Raw genomic sequence first — 12,724 nt, forward strand, 5'->3', positions numbered from 1 at the left:
TTTCATGCAGGGAATACTACAACAAACACACACTCCTAATAGGAGTAATCCCACACAAATGGCAATCAGGATGTTCATTAGGATGGTACCCCACCCCCCAAACAGATTCTGGAAAAAATCCATCAGTGGGTTTGGGCCTGGTTTGGTCATGGCCGACACTTGCTGAATTATCTCAAGGTGGTCGTTTATCTCATGCTGGTTGTCAGGAATATACGAACCTCACTCCTCTTTTATTAAAGTGCAAGTACCGCCTTTCGCCGCTAGGGTGAAGTCGAGAGCTATGCGGTTTTGAAGCACCACAGTTCTCATAGCGTTCAGTTCATCAGTTACTAATTCGAGAGCAGAAAAAGTTGCATTGCTCATTACTTTGAGAAGTTTGGACAGTTTTCTCAGCTCCCAAATCAATTTTACTGTGCCATATGCAGGGGCTATACCTGTCCACGATATAATAGTGTCACTCAAGTCCATGTGTGTCAGTTTATCTTTGTTTTTCACCGAGTTATGGTTTCTCCAACCTGCTTCGATTCGTCCCACTGGGTTCTCAGGTTTCTTGATTGGATTTCCAGGTTTCTTGGTGACCTCTCTGACATTTTGAATTCTTCCCTGAGGCAAAACTGCAGTGTGCCGTATGACCGGAACCAGGTAACCGAAAAAACAACTGCCGGACCAATTCTCAGGTAGCCATTTGTATGCCTTTTTCCCACACACAAAATAACAATCTTCTACTTTAGTATTAATATATACTTGCCCTGCATGAAACATTTTTCTATCAATGATAGTTAGCTGTTTAAAAAGAACAGGATTACGTTGTACTTCATTAACTGTTTTGTGCATTGATTCAAGAAACAAATCATAGTTTGTATCACAAATGGAACCTGCATTATTAGCTTTAGTATAACATTTGTAAGGAACAGTCACATTACAATTGCTCCAACCCACCTGAATAGTATCATTTTTGTAAAAACATACAATTCCCTTTTGTGTAACAGGCAGGTACAATGCTATTTTGTCTTGTGATTTCACAGTCGTAGTATCAAAAATCAAATTTTCCCAGGTCTCATTGACCCCTAGGGGGACAGCAATCATTAACAATCCCCCGTATGCTGTTGGTATAGCTGTACAAACCCAACAATTTGAAACATTAAAAGTCTCAGCATACACATGTTTGATCGCTTGGTAAGTGTTAAAGTTTGGATGCCAGTCTATGAGTAAAGCATCACGTTTATTCAGTTCAGCTCGTGTGGCTGGAAAAAGGAAAGGCCACAGCAAAAAGATTAATGTTATCAGTATAGTTAACAGAATGATCATGCAATACTTTTGAGGTTATTCTGTATTCCTATTTGCTCCATATCTGGTCATTTTGTTCTTGTGTAACAGTAACAAGTTTTTTGTCCAGTTCAAAGTTTTTAACCAGTTTACAGTGTGTCAGATTAATCCAGGATGCGCGCTCTGCGATCTTGACTGCAGTGGGTGTTGACAGTAGCACTTGGTATGGCCCTTCCCACTTCGGTGACATCCAATTCTTCTTTTTGATGACTTTCACCCAGACCCACGTGCCTGGGACTACTGCTGCTTCCGATGGTCTGGTTTGTTCTTTATCTGAAACAGAATTTAACTGCAAAAGTTGTTTATTACTTAGAAGCCATCTCATATATTCTGCGAGTGAACTGTCGGCCTCCTGGTCTGCAGGCATGAGAGGCTTCCACTGAGGTATATAGTATGCCCTCCCAAATAATTTTTCAAAAGGAGTTAACCCGTTTACATTTGGAAAAGTTCACATGCTCAACAGTGCCAGAGGCAGGCAGTACACCCAATTCTTTTGTGTCTCACTAATTAACTTCCTAAGTTTACTTTTCAAAACCCCATTATGCCTTTCTACTTGTCCTGCGGATTGTGGATGGTATGCACAATGGATTTTCAAGGAAATTCCGAAATATCGGCTCAACTGTTGTATAGTTTGATTTACAAAGTGTGTGCCATTGTCACTGTAGATCTTTTCCGGTGTGCTAAATCTAAGAATAATTTCTTTAACAAGGACTTTTGCAACAGTAGCTGCATCTGGATTTTTGGTCGGAAAAGCTTCCATCCATTTGGAAAACATATCTATAATGACAAGACAATACTTCTTATTTTCGCATTTGTTCAGTTCTATGAAATCCATACAGATAGTATGGAACGGGTACGGTGGTGCAGGGAAACTCCCTTGCTTAGGCTTCAACGCCCCTTGTGCATGATGCTTGTTACAAACATGGCATGCCGCACAAAATTTTTTTGTGTAGTTTGTAAATCCATATGCTGTGAACACTCGATTCACTAACTGTACCATCCCCCCTGTTGAGACCTGGCACTGCCCATGGCTCAACAAAGCTGCATATCTAAACAAATTAGACGGCAGAATCGGTTTTCCTTCTTTGGAGATGTACAGCCCTTTCTCAAGAATTGCTCCTCGTTTTATCCATTTCTGTTTTTCTACTTTCGTAGTAAGTGTCTGCATTGTTTTCAAAATTTCTAAATCTAAAATCTCAGAAGGTTGTAATTCCTCACTCAAAAGAAATATTTCTGAAGCTGAGGCTGCCTGCTTTGCAGCTGTATCAGCTCTCGCATTACCTTTTGAAATCCTATCCTGTTGCTTGGTATGAGCTACACATTTACAAATAGCTACTTTCTGAGGTAAATGAATAGATTCTAACAAATCTAAAATAAACTGTGTATGATTAATCGGTTTACCAGTAGATGTTATCATTCCTCTATTCTTCCACTGTTGCGCAAAAACATGTACAGTAGAAAAAGCGTACTGGCTGTCAGTAAAAATGTTCACACATTTACCCTTTGCCAAGGTACATGCCCTTGTCAAGGCAATCAATTCTGCTGCTTGTGCAGATAAGTTGTGTGGTAAAGACTTTGCTTCTAAAATCTCAGTATCAGAAACTACTGCATACCCCACTAGGTTCTGCTCTGTAGGACCCCTTCTGCATGAGCCGTCCATGTAATATGTCACCTCGGCATCATCCAAGGGAACATCCGTTAGATCTTTTCTAGGCAGTGTCTTTTGCTCAATCTCCTGCAGGCAGCTGTGTGGTGTGCCGTCCGCGAGGGTTGGGAGCAAGGTAGATGGATTCAAAGTTGTATATCGTTCAATTGTCATATGAGGTTGGCTGGCTCAACAGTATAGTCATACAGGAAAGATGTCTAGCAGGAGAAAGATATGCTACTTTTTCTTGCAGTAAAATAATCGTGACTGCATGAGGCACTCTCAATGTGAGAGGGTGGAACAACACTACTGAGGCTGAAGCCTGTACTGCCATTGCAGCTGTGACTACTGCTTGTACACAGTGGGGCAGGGATCGCGCCACTGGGTCCAGCTGTGATGAATAGTAAGCTATGGGGTGTTGCTTGTCCCCATGTTGCTGTGTTAACACTGATGTCATATAACCTTGCTTACAATCTACAGTTTGGAAAAAGCGTTTATGATAGTTTGGTAATCCTAAAACTAATGAGGATGCTATCAATTGTTTTAGTTTACAGAAAGCTGATTCTGCTTTTGGTGTCCATTTTAATAAATCTTGTGCTGCCATAGGCTTCTTGTATATCAAGTTAGTCAGTTGAGCAGACTCCAAGGCATAGTTTGGAATCCAACTCCAAAAGAAATTAGTTGTACCCAGGAAGGACATCATTTCCTTCTTAGTAGTCGGTTTGGGTGCTTGTAAAATTGCTATTTTCCTATCTTCATCTAATGTTCTGCCTTCTTTGGATATTACATATCCCAGGTATTTAACCTGCTTCCTCCAAAGCTGCAACTTGTTTTTATTTACTTTATGTCCTTGAATGGCTAAAAAATGTAATAATGCTATGGTATCTTCTCTGCATTCTTGCTGGGTGGGGGCTGCCAGCAGGATGTTGTCTGCATAAAGTAAAATCTGACTGCCTCTTGGTGGGCTAAATCCCGCCAAGTTGCTTGCCATTTCTTGTGAGAATATTGTTGGACTTTCACAATATCCCTGTGGTAGTCATGTGTATGTATACCTTTTCCCCTGAAATGTGAATGCAAACCAGTGTTGGCTGTCAGGGTGTATCGGTATCGAAAAGAACGCATTGCTAATATCTACCACAGAAAAATACTTCTGTTGAGGCTTTAAATCATTCAATAGGGTGTGTGGATCTGGTACTGTAGGTGCTCTAGGTATTACTGCGTCATTTACAGCTTGTAAATCTTGGACCATACGCCATTCTCCATTTGTTTTCCTGACAGGAAATAAGGGTGTGTTACATGGTGAATTGGGAGATTCTACCAGTACTCCTTCCTTAAGTAAAGATGCTATTATAGGTTTGATTCCTACTTCTGCATATTTCCTTAAGGGATACTGTCTCTTTTGTGGTCTAAATGCTGATTTTGGCATGATAGTAACTGGTCCTGCTGTACGAATTAGTCCTACATCTGATTTCCCTGTTGACCAGAGAGTTTCTGGTATGCTCCGCTCCATAAGGCATTCTCTTCATCTTCTAGTAAGAGTGCTAATCAGCTGTCCTTGCTAGACTGCAAGTGTACAGCTGGGTGTGTCTGTGTTATCCAATTTAACTTCTGCATCTGTACTCCCTTTTCTGACAATTCTAACTCCGTTTGTTTTTCCCACTTTGTGATTTTTTTCTCCTAGGTCTGGCCATTTCACATTTTTGTCCTTAGTCAAACTAACATGTGGTAATCGATTAGATTTATAGAGTGCAAAGAATTCCTGGGGCAATGAACAGCTAACTACACTGTTCCCTTCTGTGTCCCAGTACAGATTACGTAATACTAATCTGTTTGCATGGTTTTTAAACAGTTCTTGCTCATATTCTTTATCAGGTCCTGGTGTGCTACAATAATACATAGTACAGTGCAACAAATGCTGTTTATCAGTGTCAAGGGAGGGGGACTTACTGATGGCTATGTTCAACAGCTCTTTGGTTACTGCCCCTGGACCAGTCGTGACCAAGTCCTGGCTGTACCAATAAAATATTTCGCCCTCTGGTCGCACCACAAAAGTATCTATTTGTCGCTGTGCTTCCATACCCTGCATAGTTGGAACTACTGCTATGCAAAATATCTGCATAAGATCTCTGTCCAAAAGGTTTACCGGGCATTTTGCAGAAACAACAATTTTGCTTTTCTGGGTCATCCCTGAAACAGGGTCAGTTATTGCTATGTTATGGGAGAGTGGCTCCCGATACAGCTGTCCATTAGCTGCTTTCACTAATATGTAATCGAGTGATTCTGAATTTTCTGGTAGTTTGGAAGGATGTATCAGGGTCCGCGATGCCCCTGAGTCACACAGAAATTTAACTTCCCTCCCCTCTACCAGAAGTGTAACTTCCGGTTTTGTATCTACTAAGTAGAGCTCTAGGCTCAATAATGCTAAGTCTAAAATTTCACTTTCTTCACTATCTGCGATTTCTTGCACTTCCTCTATTTCTTCCATCACATTCTCTACTCCCTCTATCACATTTGCATTTGTCTTTTCTTGGTTATTCCCTTCTAGTGATTCCTGACTATCATATAGTCAGTCCTCACCCTCCTTATCTTCCATGGCTACCTTCTTGTTTTGCTTGCAATCCCTTGCTAAATGTCCCTTTTTTCCACACTTAAAACATTCACCCCTTTTCTTTCTCTCTTCAAACTCCTCTGATCGCTTATCAGATTGTTTGTTTCCCTGGGCATTTTTCTTGCCCTTTTTCCCAGACAGTACTACATAAACTTCTGCTCCATCTTCTACAGAAAATACTTGAGCTTTCTTTTTCTTTTTACTGTTAAAATGCCTTTCGGCATGTCTAGCATATTCAAGTAGTGACTGCAATCTACTTGTACGATGGTCTACCATGTGCTTTGCAATAAAGCTGCTTATAGGCAAAATACTGCCTTTTAAAAATGCATTCTTTAGCTGCTGCTCATACGGGGAATCATGTGTTTGGTCTTCAGGTTCCTGCATTCCACAATGGTTATTAAAACACTCTAATAATCTAGCATAATATCTGTCAACAGTTTCACCTTCTTGTTGGATGCATTGATTAATGTAAGTCCAGTCTGCCCTAGGCTTCCACTTCTCAGAGATTCGGTCTGTTAGATCTTTCACTCTGTTATCCAGCTCTGCGTTGCTATGTGGGAGTTGCTTGTGTTCTGCGTCACGGGGATTCCAGGTGCCACTGATCATGTGCCAATCTGGACCTACGATTTGTCTAACTACTTTTTCTACTTCTTCTCCATTTAAATGATAACTTTAACCTCATGCCCTGTAAGTCTTCTAAGAATTTTCTAAAATTAACTTTTGGATGGAGAATTCCCTCTGTAGCTTTCCGGATGTCTTCTGGTGTCCATGGTCTGTATACTAGGAGAGTTGGGCCCTGCCCTTCCTGTCCTGCAGAAGGATTTGGTACTTCTATGAGCAGACATATCTCTTCTTCACTCATAGCTCGTGAATTTTTGTTCATTTGATATAACTCAGTATCCCCTCTTAAGTTACGTGTTCGAGACCTAGTCTCGATGGGATCTCTGACAAACGGTCTTGGCTTCGTGGAGACAGCCGGGTATAGCGGAGGTGGACCAGCTTGTCCACTCGCTTCATATTCTGGTAAGGGAAGAGGAGGGGGCAGAGGGGCTGATGCTATTACCAAATTATTGTCCTCGTTATCTAGAAACATAGCTTTTGAATTATTACTTTTCTGTTCCCTACGGTTTGCTTCCTCAATCCACCTGTGTGCCTGAGGACTGCCTAATTGACGTTGCTTTTTTACCTGACCTTTTGCATCGGTTTTAAGCTGTTTGATAAGTTTAATAAGTGAGGATTTTTCTAATTTGCCATCAAATTCATATTTATTAACCCATTTTGTATAGTACCTAAAATTGTCGGCACGCTGTAATTGCATATATTTTGCATCTTCAGTTAATGGTGGATCTTGGGAGCTTTTTGTGCACTTATTTCCCATATTGTTCTGACTGTTAAAATGTTACATAACCCTTCTTATTTTTACGTGGTACCACGATTTCTCTTTTTCACAGTTTATCTAGAATAACTGCCTTACCTATTCTGTTTCCCTGATCTATGACAAGACTGCAATCTTCCTGTCCCTGACTTGTACAAGACAAATCTCCTGACAGATGATACAAATCAAGTCCCTGATCTAAAACAGAAAAAAGGTAAATCTCACCTTACCTGAGCCTCCGTGATTGATCATCTGGTTCGAGGAAAAAACGTTAACTCATCCTCCAGTCGCAGATCAGAAAAGTGGCTGGCCTCTTTTGAATGACAATTCAGTCGGAGGTCTTTCAGAGCAGAAGAACCGATGTGGTCTCTTCCCCATACGGTTTCATGCCACCTGGCCCATCTGACCTGAGGCAAAGTGAGAGTTTCCGGTCCAAAGGACCACTCTGTCAAAGGAAAACCAACTTCAAAAAGATCAACACACAGCAGGTTCAGGTTAAGGCACTTTAATCTTGCAGCAAGGAGACAAAAACGTGCAATTACAGAGTTTGTCTAACTAGAATCAGGAAGTGAAGCCATTCTTATACATTTCTTACAAGACATTGCCTACTAAGCTGACATAATAAATCCCAAGTTCTTACAATATTATTTCTTAACAGCTGTTTGTCCATGATTTTCTGCTGGCATATCAAGTTTATAAAAAAAACTTCCTAAGAAAAACAACGTGGCCTTGGAGACCACAGGTTTGATACAACTTCTCACTATATGATGTTACCATTCAAGGTACTATGGCTAATTTGAGCACAAAGCAAGTAGAGATTATAGTTCATTTCTTCAAGCAGTCTTTGTTCAACTGTATCTATCTTTTCTGCAGCTGTGCATGTTCTCATAACACGAACAGAGCTGATTGTTCAAGTTCAATGACATTATAGAAAACAGTATTGTTCTATTCATTATTTTCCTGACCTAGCAGATAATCACCTGCTTCTCAGTAAATTTCCAAAAGGCGTAAACATGAATTTTGCTGTGCTAGCAAATACTAGGTCAAAGAGCATCTTGCAGTTTCAGAAAGCATCTTGTAGTTTCATACAAAACTAAGCTGTACATAAAATAGAATGAAATGTGTTAACCCTTTTAGCTTCTAATAAACACTAAACATATACATTAATACATATTTTTCTAACAAGTATACACATAGGCCTGAAGCAAAACTGCAGATCACAATTAAATACACAAGTTCTTTAGTATAAGTATCAGTTCAGAAAGAGTTGTGGTCTATTTGTAAAATCTCAGTAAGTGCTAAAACCTTTGTCCAAGGATTATTAACAAATGTCTTTGGATAGATTCTAAGTTCTTTGGTCTTAGTTTCTTTGATTGCCAGGTCTTTCACTGAAGACAAGAAATCCTCAATAGTGGATGGGCAGCTAGTTTTCCATCTTCTAGTGATGCATTTTCTGGCGATAGCAAGTATTGACCATAGTAAATATGAATTATTAATAACAGAACAAAACACTGTGCAACCGATATCCTACGACCACTGTAGTAGTAAACAAATTTATTTAAACAAACAAAGTCACGAACCACAAATCCACAACAATAATCCAAGGTCAAGTGCTTTCGTCAATAGACTTCATCAGAACGGTGGTTCGTGGCTTTGTTTGTTTAAATAAATTTGTTTACTACTACAGTGGTCGTAGGATATCGGTTGCAGAATGTTTTTTTCTGTTAAATATGAATTATTCGTATTCAAAAAGTAACCTTCATTTACATTGAAAAGAACTAATGATTTAGAAAATAAGAAGGAATCAGTGAATAATGCTTTGAGAAAATCTTCTATGCTGTTCCAATAGCCCTTTAATTTAGGACAATCATAAAAAATGTGTGCCCAGTTGGCTTTAGTATGTTCTGTACATCTCCAAGATGCACTGGAGCTATTATTGATTGTAACTATCTTATCTGGTGTCAGAAATGCCCTATGGAGATATTGCCAAGCAAAAATACTCCAGTAATGAGACCACGAAGTATGCTTGATGGATAACAGAATTTTTTGTTTTTCATCATGTGAGAAATTAAAAGAACAGCCTTTGAATATAAAGTTCCAGTAACTTTGATTTATATTAGCCTTATAAACAATGAACATATTATATAATTTTGAAATAATGTTATTTGTATTAAAGCTATTATGTAAAGTTTCACACATGAGCGTTATCATCTTTGGTGTTTCTTGATAACAACTAAAACTAAATTATCAGCAGTGACTACACCAGAGAAGGATATTATCTCAAAATGGCAATGAACCACTTGACAACAACAAGGCCAAAAAGCTACAAATAAAATGAAAACATATCAACTTCCTGGTCCTGAAGATTTAAAAACATCACTACACCCATTGCAATTGGAGATTCAGAAATTCTCCAACCAACTTCAGACATTTCAAAATACAATAAATCAAATAGTGGGCAGACTGAAAAAAAAAACAGAAGCAAAAATAATTGAAAATGAAATTAAGATTGCCAAACTAAAAGAAGCTTCCCAATTCAGTACTAAAATCATACAAGATATCCAACAAAAATCATAGATTTGGAAGCCAGAAGCAGACGGAATAATATGCTGGTACGTGGGGTACCTGAAAAATACAAACAACCAGAATTAATAGAGACCTTACATTAAATCACAGGGTGCCTATTGAAAGAACAGACAGAATCAAACCAGATTGTTATTGAAAGAGCACAGCGAGCAATCAGATCAGCACAAACCCAGGACAAGCTGAGCCAAAGCTATGTAAGGCTCTTAAAATGACAAGATGCCTACAAAATACTTGCAATGGCTAAAAAGAAAAAAAAATGATTTGGAATGGAAATAAAATTACTTTTGCCCAAGATCTTCCCTTTCATATTAAACAAGAATGACAGAAGCTGTCACCATTTTGTGCTTACCTAATCTCTCAAAAGATTACATTTCAAATGAGATATCCATCTGCACTAATATTGCAACACAAAGGAATCAAATATTTGGCTGCATCAATCAAGGAGGCAAAAAATGCTTTTATTAATACATTCATCTCTACACCCAAGTGAAGATAGCAGGTGATTTTAAATTACAAAGATACAAGAACGCATTGCTAGAAAATATGCTAAGCATACTGAAGTAAATAACAGTTTGCTAAATGTGTCTAGTAATGTTATGTATGTAAACTACAGTAAATACAAATTTACCTTCTGCTAGGGATTCTGATTATGCATATGTGCATGTTCCTAGCCATAATATTGTCTGGGCTCTGTCTGTGCTTGGCGAGGTTATGTAGAAAACTTTCCTTGCAAGAAACTTCCTATATAAATGCTCACAACAATCGCAGATATAACCTTATTGAACGACAGTTCCAAAGACATTAGTATCACATCCTAAAGTGGAATTACGTTGCTAAATATGCTATTTTTGATCTCTCCAACTCAATAATGAGCCCAATATATGTCATAATAGATTGCTGTGCTAAGAACTTTAAAGCAAAATTTACAGTTAAACAAATATGACTAACAATATTCACTAAAAGTTATTTAATTGATTCTGTCTTCTGACAGATCAGCTTAGACTTTAAAAATGCACAACAGAGGCAGTGAGACGATTTGTGGGGTTATGGGGAAGTTATGCTCTACTTATTTTGCTTAAATTGTCTTTTTATCATAAAAATGTTTGTTAGAAAGTTAAGCTGTAAAGGTTATAATTGCTTCTAAGGTTTATACTCTGAATTCATACTTAAACCTATATATCTTGTTACATTACTCTCTTCCTGGCATTGTAGAGGTGTGGTTAGGTACAGGATATTAGCAGGAAGAACTAACTGCTATATGCCATTCTGTTTAATTTTTTGCTTCAAATATTGGTTTATATGTTATGAGGAGATAACTGTTTAGCATCCAACTGTATATTTTTGTAAGGAATTCCAATATGGATAATAGAGTTATAGAAAGTTAAAGGAATACAAATGAAAAATAAGAGAAATTTATTTTTTTTTACTTAACATTTAAATCAAAAGCAGAAATAATATCCGTACAAGACACTCATATGTTATCAGGCCTTTGGGCTCAAGACATGTCGAAAAATGGCTTAAAACAATCATTGAATCAGGTAACAAATCTAACAGTATGGGAGTTGTAAATATTATGTAAAAAAAAAATCACTATTGAATATCTATGCTTCCTGTACAAAACAACATGAGTTTATTATGACAATCTATACGATACTATTTTCCCAAACTGCTATTAAATAGTAGAGGGAGACTGGAATGTAGTAACTGATCCTGTGACAGGGCAAGTAGGAGTAAAACATAATATCTGTGCCTCTACAGCAGTTTCAGATTTACAATTGGATTTTAATTTATTGGACAGTTTTAATTTTCAGAATAATAATACACCATCGGAAAAATTTACTTTTTACTCCCATTGCTGTAAACCCTTGTCTAGGTTAGACTTTTTATGTCAGAAATATTCCTAAGAACTAACCTAGCCTTTCATACAGAACTGAGATTAATTTCAAATCACTCTAGAATTACATTTACTGTCAATTGGTCTAATGTTTCTAATTTAAAAAAGTGAGTTATAACTGGACCTTAAATCCTAATTTACCTCAAAAACAAGACATTAAACAAGAAGTTAATTATGTATTAGATGAGCATTTGAGTAATGCTACCAATTCACAAATTCCATTTGACATCCAGTGGGCTGACATCAACAACCAGATCAGAGGAATCTTTATAAATAAAGCATCCTACTATAAGAAACATTATAGTTTAAAAGAAACTACAATAAAAAAAGATTAGTAAACTTTTGGAAGAACTTTATTTAAACTACAATTCAGATTTTGCAAAATGTTTACTTAATTTTCAAAAAGAACTTTACTTACTACATGCAAAGCAGCAATCTTTTAATGAAATGAAAAATATTGGCTAGATACTCAGAATGGGCACAAGTTCTGTGAAGTCCCCACTCTGGGCCTGTTATTAAGGAGCCTGAATTCTCACCACTGACACTGGAGAGGAACATTCACTTGGAATACAAATGGATGCACTCAGTATTTCCAGATGCAGACCTCTCTGCATCAAGCATAATTTCCCTTAGGAGTACACAGAGAACACAGTTAGCCCGGGATCTGGATTTCTTTATATCTGTTTTGCTCCAGGCCCCCAGTGAGGCTTTCCAATAGAACAGCTATAGGTTTAAGTTCTCAAATCAGTGTCCAAGCCAAGTCCTTCAGCACTCTGTCTCTGTGAAGCCAGTGGTTCGTGTCCCTGCTCCAAGTTGCTGAGACACACACACACACACACACACACACACACACACACACACACACACACACACACACACACACCACGCATACTGTGAAGTTTGATTTTCACACATACACACACACACACACACACACACACACACACACACACACACACACACACACACACACTCACCTGGGAAAGGCTGGCACAGATTTATTCACTTTGCCTCTTCTACCCAGACTATAAGGTAGTTATCTCTGCCACCAGACACTACAAAGCCAGCTAGCTAAGACTCTTGCAAGGGTACCCAAGTATACTGAGTAAAATTTATAATAATACAAATGATAATGTTGACGAAACAGGCAGGCTTCAAGAAAGGCCACAGTGTCACCAGTAGATATAAGTACTCTCAAAAGTTAAAATATTCTGTAAAGGACCAGCCACAATGAAAAGTTTAGATATATTTAATAATAAATAATAAAAGAACATGAAATTATGAAATATC

Source organism: Protopterus annectens, chromosome 8.part0 (assembly GCF_019279795.1).
Source record: "Protopterus annectens isolate FY-2018-M chromosome 8.part0, PAN1.0, whole genome shotgun sequence".
Lineage (NCBI taxonomy): Eukaryota > Metazoa > Chordata > Ceratodontiformes > Protopteridae > Protopterus > Protopterus annectens.